Here is a 13125-nt window from a genome sequence, read left to right on the forward strand (position 1 = left end):
GGGAAGTACAAATCAAATCAGCAATACAAGGCAAGTTGGAAAAGAGCAGCAGCGATGAAATCAACTTAGCAGTGAGGTTTCTTGACTTGCATAGCTCTCGTTAAGTGTGCTGAGCAGTTCATGACACCGCAGCTCCCCTTTACCTTTCCTCGTCAGACAAAACACAAACCTGTCTGGCTTTTGGCTTTGTTTGATTAAATACTTTCCGAACAATGCCCAATGTTCTCAAACTGGTTCTCTACCCCGTGCAAACTGGTGTAGACTATGATTCAGCCCAGAGGAGGAAACACAATGGGCTGACCTTAATGAGTAAGATAAAGTTAGTATGTCACCGGAGCCTGGGTGATAACATTTATGACCCGTGTCTCTAGTTAGCTTTGTGCCTGGGTGGTGCCCCACTGGTGCCACTTTGTCTTCGACACAGCTGATAGAATATTTCTTGTCTGTTTCCCACAGTAGAATGCAAGCTCTGCCCCTATCCCCATCCGCCATCATACGCCTATCGGCAACACTCAACTCCACCCATCCAGTCAGTCACGCCCGATGGCAGACTACGAAGCAGTGAGGGCTGCCAGTCATATCGGCTTCATCAGACCCTGATGATAGTGAGGAGACTGGCGTCTGAACCTGCCAACTAGTTAGACCGGAGTTCGGCAACCCGCGGCTCCGGAGCTGCATGCGGCTCTTTAGCGCCCTCTAGTGGCTCCCTGAAGTTTAAAAAAAGTGTTTGAAAATGGAAAAAGATGGTGGGAGTGAAAATATATTTTTTGTAGGAGGACAAACATTCTTAACATTTTCCAATGCTGGAAAAATGTGTCGAATAAATATTACATTTCAACATTTCTGTCAACAAAGATTTGCGTCATAGCCTGCGACACACGTTTCTATTAGCAGGTAGCTGTTGTAAGAAGGAACGGCGTTTCATGTCCAATTCACCGAGGGAACTGGCAAAGAATGGCAATCTGAAGGACCGAGAGAAGCATTTTAAAACGGTACACGTCAGCTACGGAAGTTTAACATGCTGCAAAAGTGCGTCCCGTGCCTCGTTCATCTCAGGGGCTGTTATGGCTGTTGCTCATTATGGCATGCGTGTGTAAGTGCAAATTAGATGATTCATTTACCCTAGGAATCATGTTAATTTGAATGTGGCGGGAAAGTGGCGTACCTGAAGATGGGCAGATCCTGCAAATGCCACAAAGGAAGGCCAGAGCCAAGATTCAAATTACAACTCTCAGAACTGTAAGCAATAAATGCGGACGATCCAGACAATGTGCTGCACATCTCTGGAATTAATTACTTATTTGCTGTGAGGAATGGGAAAAACGGTTTCCTTCTTTCCTGGTTCACGGAGAATGACGATGAATGGGCTGGTCTTTCCCATTCGCAACACACTGGCGCAAACTATGAGATGCCCAAATCAACTCCCCAATCCACACCAACTAGATTCAAACTTCTAAATTGTAAATTGTAAAAAAAAAAAGTATTTATTGTAAAAAGTTGTACTTTGCTACCACGTGGATGCCAACAGTGTACGATATAAAAACATGACTGCAAAAACGAAATGCACGAGAGGCATCAAAGTGCACTATAAAGGAATACAACAGGGTTGTAAACCTACATGGCAACTACAAATCATAAAAGGGTGAGGCAATTGCAGTTCACAGGTTGCATATTGGGCGCAGTTTCTTCCCGGGGTGATCACAAGACCATGTTCGCCGAGTGCTGGTCCATCCTAGAAAGATTCACAAGTCAGGAGAGCTCTTCTGGATCTGAAGCAACAGAGATCTTGACCTTTCAAGTAGCAATGCCAGGAGTGAATACTGAACTACACACCAGCCAAGCGGCGTCTCTGATTGTAAGCTACGCTCAAGGAGGTCAGCGGGGACTCCGAATAAATGGCCGTGTCGCCAGTGCTCTCTGCCGCTGAGTCGACTGACGAAATAATGAACCGCACTGGCTTGTTTGATTTCCTCTGGAGACAGCTGAGTGGGAGTCTGATCCTCATTCAGCCTTGGCTCCCACTAACCCAATCTGCTCTTTCTCTCCGTCTCTGACCTACAGACAGTGTCTGTGCAGGCCTTTTTAGGAGCCATCTATGCACTGTGATTTATTGTAAATTAAAACACTGGGAGCTCAGTTGCGGGGCTTAAATGCCCTCTCTGACTACCTGGCCATGCGCCATAGAGTCTGGGCTGGATTCCATTTCCTCTCATGTCAACGTTGTTGCTATTGTAGCTGACCAATAATTCACACGAAATTGTGTGTTTTCAAGAGGAAGGAGCGCTGAGCCCTGGAGTTTGTGGCGCATACTCATCACACTAAAATTAGACCGGAGGCATATATGAATATTTTATAGACCACAATATGTAGCAGTTGCAAACACCGAGTGTGCCGGTCTAGTGTTTTTGGGTGGATTTCACCGCATTGTGGTCGTAATACATAGTAATTAGGGCCGCGTGATATTATAGCGCAGAAGTAAGACAGAGCCTCACAGGCGCAGTCATGAAAGCGCACAACGAATGCAGTATGCTTCTTCTGGGAAAGCAGCAGCCTGGACGAGCGTGGAGGCAGTCAGCGGTGATGTGTCTTGGCAGGCCAAGATAGGGGCAACCGAGTCACGGACCCAGTCATCATCATCTGGCCACACATTCCAACCCTATCTGTGCAGTAAACTGGATCTCCTTCTCCCGCTTATCAGCCGTGAGGAATTTTCTATCCAGTCTTTCTCTCTCTCTCTCTCTCTCTTTCTCTCCCCCTCATCCCCTCCCTCCCTCCTGATTTTTACACTTTTTATCCTCTTTCTTCCAGTCCCTTACTTTCCGCTGACACAAAGCAGAAGCGGTTAATGGTCATTAAGACATGGGGAGGAGATGGTGGGCGGCTCCTTGAACCCAAACCGCTCTGCTGCACGCTGCGTCACTATGAAGGGGGGCCCCCGTGGCCCCGAGGGAGCAGCGTTCACATGCAGGATACGTTGAAATAGTCATTATTTTATGCAAATTATAGGTGCCGAAACTGGTGACTTTTTTGATATTAATAAGAATAATAAAAATGAATAAGAATATAGTATAAAGATTATGCGGCTAAATTCGTAATTGAGATGATAAAGGGGAAAACTTGTGTTAGGAGAAGAATGAATAATTTTTTACAAATATTTCATGATATTTCTTAAACTATGGTCATGAGCTGTGGGTTGTGACCGAAAGAACGAGATCACGGATACAAGCACCCAAAGAGAGTTTCCTCCGCATGGTGTCCGGGCTCTCCCTTAGAGATAAGGTGAGAAGCTCGGTCATCCGTGAAGGCCTCAGAGTCAAGCCGCTTGTCCTCTATGTCGAGAGGAGCCAGATGAGGTGGCTTGGGCATCTCATTAGGATGCCTCCTGGACCTGTTGAGGTGTTCCGGGCATGTCCCACTGGTAGGAGGTCCCGGGGACGACCCAGGACACAATGGGGAGACTATGTCTCCCAGCTGGCCTGGGAACGCCTTGGGATCACCTGGGAAAAGCTGGAAGAAGTGGCTGGGGAGATGGAAGCTAAAGCTGTGGCCCCCGCGACCCAACCCCAGATAAGCGGTCGAGAAAGGATGGATGGATTTCCTGATATTATACTTTAGATATATTTTGTATAAAAATATTTTATATCATCATTAATGGACGCTACAGCTTCTTGTTGCTTTCAAACTTAGCTTGTAGCAGACGTAGGTATTATTTGGGCCATACTGTCTACAAAGTGTGATAAAGCGGCAATGAAAATGCTCAGTATGTCTAAATACACCTTTCATCAAAATGACATGAATCCACCATATTTTCATCACGGAAAAAAAATGTGGCTTTATGGGATTGTTGATGCGGTTGCCGTAGCAACAACAAGAGACAGGGGTGAGTGGATGCTTCGCTGACAGTGGAGTGGCTTACAGATAACGACAGATCACAGATAGTATGTCACCAGCATGTGATGACTTGCCGCCAGTCCTCGCGCAAAATGGTAGCCGTGGTATAACTTCACACCATTCCATATATTACTCCAAATTACTCACCACGAATGCCTAATTATAGTTTCAATCATCGAGCATGTTTTTTTTTTTTTTTCACCATACAGCTGAACATCAGAGCTACTACTTCAGTGCTCGCAGTGTTACATGATATTCGCACCAGTGCCAGAGGCAGTAAATCTGAAAACTGTTTCATCCCACTTGGAGTTTCCATTGGTAATCTTCCCATTGGCGCCGCAGCTATGTAGCAATTAAGCCCAGAGGGGGCGGAACCGAACAGAAATTCAGTAACTCTTCACACTCGGTATGCAATATACCGGTTAAACAATTGGGTGTTTCTATTGCAGAAATACAAGGATTCCATAAGTGAATCATTTTGTAAGGCATCCATTCTCCAGAAATATTTTTTTAAGTAGACTATACATCGACTGTATCCAAATGATTTTATCGTGTGCAACTACTTGATGAAATCATGAGTAAATTCAACAAAAACTTTTTTTCCAGCCCTGGTCTCGACAGTCTCCAAGCTGAAATCCCGCCACCATGCACATCGTCTTTGCAGTATCAAAGCACACAGGGGTCTCTCCTCCTAACCGTTCACCCCGGCGTGATGATAGATGACTGAGAGGAGCGCTTTGTTGGTAACTGAACTGACCTCATTTTCAAAATACCAGAAGCACTGCCTGTTAATTAAAAAATATACCTATACTGGGGTACGTACTATATTCTGGCAGAAGTTAAACAGCACTGTGCATTTCAAAATAGTGCCGCTCTTGTTAAATTTGGGCGGAAAGATGGAGAAGGCTTGTTTGTTTTGGTCCACAGACCGGTTCAAGTTTTTGGTTTTGTTTTTTTTACCCCCTTCTGCTTGAACTACATTGGGAGAGAGGCCTCACAGGCAGGCTGCAAAGAAGGGATTTCAGTAATATCCACAAGGGAGCATGTAATTACTGACACAGTGGCGTTGCCATCAGGTCCCCCCCCCCCCCCCCCGAAAAGGCATTCAGTTAATATGACAGTGCTGTCGTCTCCCTTATTTTTACTTTTAAACCAGATCACAGACAAACAATGAGCTACCTGTCCCTACACTTGTGTGCACTTTGATTATATTTGTTGGAGAGTTGTTGACAAAACAGTAACACAAAGTTTGTCATTTAAACTGCTTGGTACACTCAAACATGTCATAAACGCGTTCTACTTAATTTGCTTCTAATTCCGTTAAAAGGGTCAGGCATGCTCCAGATGAACTTCAGATAAGAGTGCAACGTTGCCACAGAACTGCATGTGATCACACATCAGACACGGAGGAATGCATTTTGTCACTAGATGCGCACCGCGCACACACACACACACACACACACACACACACACACACACACACACACACACACACACACACACACACAATCTGGAGCACTAATTATACGCTATCTTACCATCAGCGTGGAGGATGGCAGATGTGCGTCTTTTAGAAATGTGATCCTTCAAAGCCAAGGCTTGCATCAACATTTCCATCCAGAAAAACTGTTATTTTCATCTGGTGTGAATGTAGAAAGTTCTCCTGGTAGAATTACAGTGAATGCGACGTTTGTAAAAAGTGAACTGGACAGAGTGCGAGTGCAGTGAAAGAATCTATGACACATACAGATGCCTGATTAGTGATATCATTGCAAATACAGTACATCATCATGCAAAAGACAGCCCATTTATACTGTGAAGATGAGATGAACTATTCTTAAAATCTGCAATCAGCAATCAGTTCCACATTATCGACCAAATTAATATCGCTCAAGGAATGAATTATGATCCCCACCTCCTATATCCTGAAAATCCAGCAAAAGCAACATTTATTCTTTTGATTACTTAATATCTGAATCAATTATGAAGACAGGTCGGGTTGAAAGCGGACGTCTCAAGAATATTTGCTGAAACTCACAGTGACCCGTCATCATACCGGTCCATAATGACAGTTTGTTTGCTTTGCCAAAAAAAAAAAAAAAAACACTCAGGGCTGTGATCTACACATATAAAAATGCACATTCAAACAGATTGCACTGTCGGGCATCTGATGAAAGTGATGAAATTACAGCACAAAGGCTTTGGTTTGAGTCATTTAAAGAACAACAAAAAAAGTGATTTATTAATGACAATGAAAAATAAGAGCTCCATCATGTCACAATGTGAAGGGCTATGAAATTCACTTGCAAAGATAAGAGTTAATTGTGTGCATTTTAATAATGTTTTATGAACATAAATTAACCTCATTTCAGATTCAAGGTCCGCTAAAAAAAATGAAAAAATTAAATCAATGAATCAAGAAAATAATAGTCTTTACACCATGAAATCATCTGTGGATAAAATTGTCCAAAGTACACCACTGCACATGTGTGTGTGTGTGTGTGTGTGTGTGTGTGTGTGTGTGTGTGTGTGTGTGCGCGCGTGCGTGTATGACTCCTTAGAATGTGGACTCACCTTGAGCAAGGATCTCTTTCCACTTCCTTGAATGCTGTTTTAGTTGTTAACTTTTCACTCAGCTGTCCAGGTTCTCCCCCCTCCACTCATCAAAACCTTCGCCCACAATGCACCTGGAACAAGGCCAGTGTTGCTGTTAATTTGGCCTCATTATTAAGTTAAATACAGCACAGGCCTTGGTGCTGGAGATAATGAGCAGTGCAAAGCTGGCTGTGCTACTCCAAGCCTCCCTGCCCCAGCTATTACATAAATTAGAGAGTGGAAAATGACTCGAGGGTTGCGGAGGCATTAATTGAAGACATGAATGAAACTGTCTCTGATCACAGTAAACTCAGACTTGGAATATTTCAGCCCCCTCTCCAAGACAGAGTAGTCCATTTGGGAACGCAACATCTTTATGGTTTAGCAACATCGGTATGTCAAGAACGAAATGTTGTATTCAGGAGCTGAACTACAGTAAACAAAATGTCTCGACAATGTACGATGAATAATTGTCAAACCGTATCTATTGTACTTGAGTTTGTGTTTAGATGAACTGGTGTGTTTAAAGGAACTTCTTTTGGCCCTGTTCATTCAATAAGTAGCTTTGTGGGTGGCAGCATTACTATGAAGCCAGTCTTGCATAAAGAACCTGAAAGCAACACTTGAGTAAAAGTACAGGTGTCTTAACAAAAAATAACCGGTAGAAATTAAAGTGCCATTGTAAAATACTGCTTGAGTAAAAGTCTCGCATGAAGGTAACAGGCCTCAATGTAGTGAGAAGGCCAACTTCAAAATAAAATCTGCCTGGCAGTGCTTGATGGTGTGGCGACTGACTTGACTTGTCTTCCCTGCTAGAAGTTTAATAGTTAGCGCCCAGTTTGAGTTGAAAATTTAACTAAGTAAAAAAATAAATAACCCTCTAATTACGCTGAGCACAACGTTAGCTGCTAGTAGCTAGCAGCCGGCTGCTAAGCAAGCGCAGCATATAGACTGATAAGAGCCATCGAACTTCATTTCAAAGGCAGTTTAATAGGCGAAAATGACTGGACATGTAAATGCTGAGAACCTGAAACACCTGTAGTTCCTACAGATTAATTTTTAACCAGATGAGATCGCGAGCTAGCTATCTTAGCTAGCTAGCTAGATAGCTAGATGTGAACTTCGCTGCTACCATAAGTAGGGAAGTCAATTCACTTGTAAGTCGAGGTACCACTGTTTTGATACTTGTTTACATTACAGGACTGTGTATCGAAGCGAAGCAGAGCACATACACTTTAAAAATATACATGAGGGACAAACAAGACACTTTAACCACCTGGACAAACTTGACGTGTTCAAATAGTGGAAAAATAGACACTTGTAAGGCCTAAAAATGTTCAAAGCTGTCTACTACTCTGGAGAGTTTGTCTTTAGTTACGGCAGGGACTGTCTGTCATCTTGCAATGCAGTCAAGACCGTGAGAGCCTCGAAGGTTTAGGAGTTCCTATGTTTAGACGACTTTGAGGGTTTTCCTGCTCTAGCCTTCTCTAAATTGTCCAAACATGACCACACTGGCATTCATTTGCACTATATCCCAATGCAGCTTATCCTGACCACACAGTGACAATGTTTTTTCTGGGCGATACTAAGGTGATAGCTGGCCAAAAAGTCTTTGAAACAAAATCGGCAGCTTACGGAGCTCAACGAGAGGCTCCATCTTGATATTAAAAGAGAGGGAAAGTTCAGCTTGCTGTTTAGATTTTGGCTGAGCAAGGCTCTGCGAAGAGATTGGCCTCAGGTTTTGGCCTCGAACTTTGGCTTGCAGATGATGATTTTGATGATACGTTTCTCGGAATTTAAAAGGACACAATTGGGTTTCATTTTTTTTCACTTTTCACACAGCCACGGTTATTCAACACTGTTGTGTATCACAGAAAAAGCAAAATAGTATGCTGCATTAATGAACTGAAGACGGTAGTATTAATGTCTTTATAGAGGGATATGTTGATGCAGTTGTTTATAAACAAGAAGGGCTGGTAAGCTCACTTCACAGAACTTTTGCAATCTGTTTCAAGTCAGAGGTTGCATTTAAGTGAGTTTTGTTCCATTGCTCCACTGAGACCCATCTCCCCTCGCTGCACAAGTTTAATTAAGCATGTGGCTGGCGACAGTGTACAGCAAATTCCTGTCACAGTATTGTCCTCTTGCGGGCCTGCTTCTGCAGGAGAGCACTTAGCCATGTTTATAGCTACACAGGTTCAATGAAAGGCCAGCGGCACAATAGAGCGGGACAAGTTGGCTGAAGCATCGCTGTGACGAAAACAGCAAGGCCTCAAAACAAAAATATAAAAGGAAAAACTTGGTAAGGAAACGACCAATCTTCGGTCCCTCGCTCTGTCATTGAATTGAACTCTGACAAAAACATTTCCTACACAACAGGGTCTTGTTATTTGCCTTACAACCGCTAATTGTAATTGCTACATTAGTCCAAAACATTCCGTGCCGAATCCAAAATATTTTCCAGGGTTTGGGTAGCGAAAGTGAGTTTGGGATCCGATACAGGAGCCTGTTGGCAGGAGCCATTGGCTGAGTGAACGGGTGGGGTCATAAGAGGAGAGCATTGTAAATTTGTAACAAGTTACATCAATGTGCATGACACCGCTGGATGTTTCAAACAGGTCTCGTTTCATGTTGGCTTCCCGTCATTAGAAGAGAAATCTGTGCATATTTGGCGTCAGTGTTGGTCTAAGTGCAGACGCGGAGGCCACATTAAAGGGGGGGAAGAAAAAAAACGGGAGTTTGGGCATTGAGTAAATGTTTAGCTAACACTGCTTCATCACCTGCTCAGCATTTCGCTAAATAGCGGGCCGACGCTGACCATCAAATAAAGTCAGGGCGGCCAGTCTTCTCCTGGTGGCCTTCTCACCCCCAACCAGCCCCAGTGACCTGTCCTTTAGATCCCCCTCCCACCAATGCTTTAATCCAGCTAACCTTGTCAAAACCACCAGACCTCATTCAGAACAAGCAGATGACTCTGTGCACGCCAGCAGCCTCTAAAAATAGAAATTTCATTGAGGAGCAGTGGGCTGAATGGGAGGTATTGTAAACAGCATGGCAGCCGAAAGCCTCTTGGGGGCTAACCTGGGAAAGTGATGGAAAGTGACGTGCTGCAGCCATGAGGCACGCAGTACAATAACAAACTGACACCATTGGGCCACTGTCCTTCACTTCACATCTAAAGGTTTTACTTGACCTTGAAACTGCCTAATAACCACAGTGCATTCCCTAGTTTGAAGCAACAAATCATGGTGACCGATGGTTATGGGAGAAGCGCCAAAGTGACGTTGGCTGTGGAACCAAGTTTTTCATTTTACTTTTCAGGCATGTTTTTCCAGGAACTCCAAATCCACTTTTGGCACTTCCACTGTATTTCCAAGGAAATAATTTCGGAAAACATTCAGTGACCAACTACTTTCTAAAAGGCAAAGAAAGTAGCTGTGCTGCTTTCTTTGTAGACAGATTTTTTGGCATCATGAAGTAGATCAATACAGTTGTCTTCTGGGCGGAGATGCAGTCGGTTTCAATGATAGCTAGCTAGCTTGATGTGAACTTCGCTGCTACCATAAGTAGGGAAGTCAATTCACTTGTAAGTCGAGGTTCCACTGTTTTCATATTTGTTTACATTACCAGACTGTGTATCGAAGCAAAGCAGAGCATATACACGTTAAAAATATATACGAGGGACAAACAAGACACTTCAACCACCTGGACAACCTTGACGTGTTCAAATAGTGGAAAAATAGACACTTGTAAGGCCTAAAAATGTTCAGTTCAGTTGCCTTCTGGTCGGAGATGCAGTCGGTTTCATTGATAGCTAGCTAGTTAGATAGCTAGATGTGAACTTCGCTGCTACCATAAGTAGGTAAGTCAATTCATTTATAAGTCGAGGTACCACTGTTTTCATACTTGTTTACATTACAAGACTGTGTATCGAAGCGAAGCGAATATCTGGAGTGACAGATATTCAGTCATGAATGAATAAAACTATGCTTAAAAATCTAATTTCCTTCAATCATTATCTTCATTCACAAAGATAAATTTGTGTTTGTTTGTTTGTTTGTTTGTTTTTTTGCTTCAGTCTTATAGGTGACATATTCACCAAGGTAACTATGAGGTTTAGATTTTTGTTCTGCAATGAGAGTTCAGTCCAGCACCGAGGTACAAAACCATCGGGAGAGGGAGGGAGGGGAGAGAGTGACGACAAGAGCGGGAGAGAAGCTGAGCCGCGTTTAAGCCACTCATTTGATTCACAATTCACACACAGATCCCCGCCAGGGGGGCAGGGATTTTGAGGAGGAGAGATCAGTAGCGAGGCTTAACTTAAAATGTCAAACGCTTTACTTTGACTTCATGGAAAAAAAAAAAAAAAAAAAGACCATTCAGAGACTCACGGTAAACCACATGGTATCAAACATTTGCCTGCCTTTTTAAGACAAACCCCCCCCCCCCCAAAAAAAAAACATCAATGCACAGTCTGGCTCTTTCATGGAGCTTCAGCCCTGACGGCCAGCGACACCCAACTATCAAACTGCCACTAATTAGACAATTAGTGGTCACTTATTTTGTGTATGTGGAAGAAGGTGCCAAACTCAATGAACCATTCAATGCAATCTTTACTGACATTTATTCTAAAGAGAAGGCTTGCCTTCACAGAGAGAAATAAATCAGGGCACGCACATTCCTTTTTTGAATGAATTAAAAAAAAAAAATCACAGTTTGTGTTCACTATTCTTAGAGTGTGTGGTATACTTGAAATTACCAACACAACATACCACACACATACTGATAGCTGACGTAGTAGCAAGACTGACCTGTGAGAGGCAGCATGTTGTCCCAGAGCAACCAGAAAATTCTGAAGAAAGAGAAGAAGCAGAAAAAAGATGATTGTGGTGAATGACTTATACAAACTCAACCAGTTGCTCTATCTCAGCTTGCCAGTGAGTGCACAGATGGGAATGGTAAACCATCACCTGGAATGCGTGTTATTTTTTTATTTATTATGTTAGAAGGTGGAAGCTGTGAACACTACATATAAAACAACATGCTACGGCTTTCAAGTGAATTGAAAAAGAAAGACCAAAGTGACATGGCAGAGTGCTTCGCATATGTAAATTAAAAACTGCAACCACCTGTACGAAATGACAATTCTCAACAATCAACAGACTCCAGAGCGCTATGAAATTTCTTTTACTGCTTGGTTCGTAAATCCCCATTTTTCCAAGGGCAGTGTGAGAAACAGCATTGCATCGGTCTATTTTGCGGTGCAAATTAATTGTTCGTGAATGCGGAAAAAAGGGTTTGGAAAAAACTGATTCCAAACAATCAGTCACAGAGGTGCTATACCAGAGCTTCGGGGTTAGACGTGCTGACTGGCATCCTCTCCTTTATTAGCCTATGGCAGAGTGCAGGCAAGGAGTGAAGCTCGGTACGAGATCGTTCCCCTCTTTTCAGCTCCACATCCAAATCCCCACCATGTATGTCTTTGCTGAACCTCCTGAGCTGAAAGCACTTCTGGTTCAGGAAAATATTTGTTGTTGGGCATCGCTTGGCAAGGCGATTACCAGCCAACGCTGACCCCTAAATTGCTCAAAAATTGAAAGAAAAAAAAAAGCACAACCAAATCAGAAACAGCATACATGTATGCCATTTCTTTCATACTCTTAGATGGAGACACACTACAACCGTCCTGAGAGTACCCCATTCACAACTTACGAGTGAATTTCAAGGAACGGAAGATAAATGACGTAAGAGCTGGACAGGCTACCTGGTTGTGTGCTTCACTGGGACAGGAAATGTTGTGTTTGCATTGTGTCTCATCTGAGAGGTATTTCCAGGAACTCCTCAAGTGGCTTCCTCTGGATGAGCTGCCTAAAGCTTTGCGACTGATACCACAGACGACATACAGTGCATCATAAGCGAAACTTCTATTTCATTGGATACCTTCAATTCAGATGTGTACGGAGCCTTTTGGCCATGAAGTTTGCAAATCACTTTCAAGGTTTATTTGTGATGGCAAAAAAATATTTTCAGTACGGAATTCTTTCAACAAATCAGGACTCCTTGCTATTTGCGTGTGCGACGGTGCTGCTGAAGGTTCACACGCTTTTGATGAACGGCACCCTCTGCTGCCCAGTCTATGAATCACTCCCCCCCAAGCCCACCCCCCCTCCGCCAACAATCTAGTGCAGGGGTGTCAAACTCATTTCACATGGTGGGCCACATACGGCCTCGGTAGATGTCAAGTGGGCCGGACCATTAAAATGATACAATACTTTGCTATAAATAACCAAAACAATATGTCTTTCCTTTGTTTTGGTATAAAGAAGCACAAGAACATTAGGAAAATGTTGAAATTTAATGAACATATCTTTTACAAAACATTTCATGAAGCACCTTACATTTCCTTCGACAAATGTGCAATTTACTTTTATCATTCACATATATGCATTGCAACTGATCCCACTGATTGTACAAACTTTAACAAGTAATTGGTATTGAAAAATACAGTAATGCACTTTAAGATTAAACAAGATTCATAAAGAAAGCAAGTTTTAAAGCATTTACACATGCATATAAAATCTAAATGTAATCCCTGCCTACACCTTACAAACTAAGGAGAGTGCTATTAAATGTGTAAAT

The 13125-nt window shown here is 42.9% G+C and overlaps 1 long non-coding RNA gene across 1 annotated transcript in view; it reads right to left on the bottom strand.

The window, feature by feature from the left end:
- Nucleotides 1-1558: 1558 nt before the first annotated feature.
- Nucleotides 1559-13125, bottom strand: part of LOC109519424 (uncharacterized) — a 25036-nt gene continuing 13469 nt past the window's right edge. The window contains exons 3-5 of the long non-coding RNA XR_002168963.1: nt 6466-6578; nt 5430-5554; nt 1559-1732 (exon numbers count right to left, since the gene is read on the bottom strand). This is a non-coding gene — a long non-coding RNA (uncharacterized LOC109519424). The remainder of the gene's footprint in view (nt 1733-5429; nt 5555-6465; nt 6579-13125) is intronic.

Source organism: Hippocampus comes, unplaced genomic scaffold (assembly GCF_001891065.2).
Source record: "Hippocampus comes isolate QL1 unplaced genomic scaffold, H_comes_QL1_v1.1 scaffold142, whole genome shotgun sequence".
In the NCBI taxonomy this organism is placed as follows: Eukaryota; Metazoa; Chordata; class Actinopteri; order Syngnathiformes; family Syngnathidae; genus Hippocampus; species Hippocampus comes.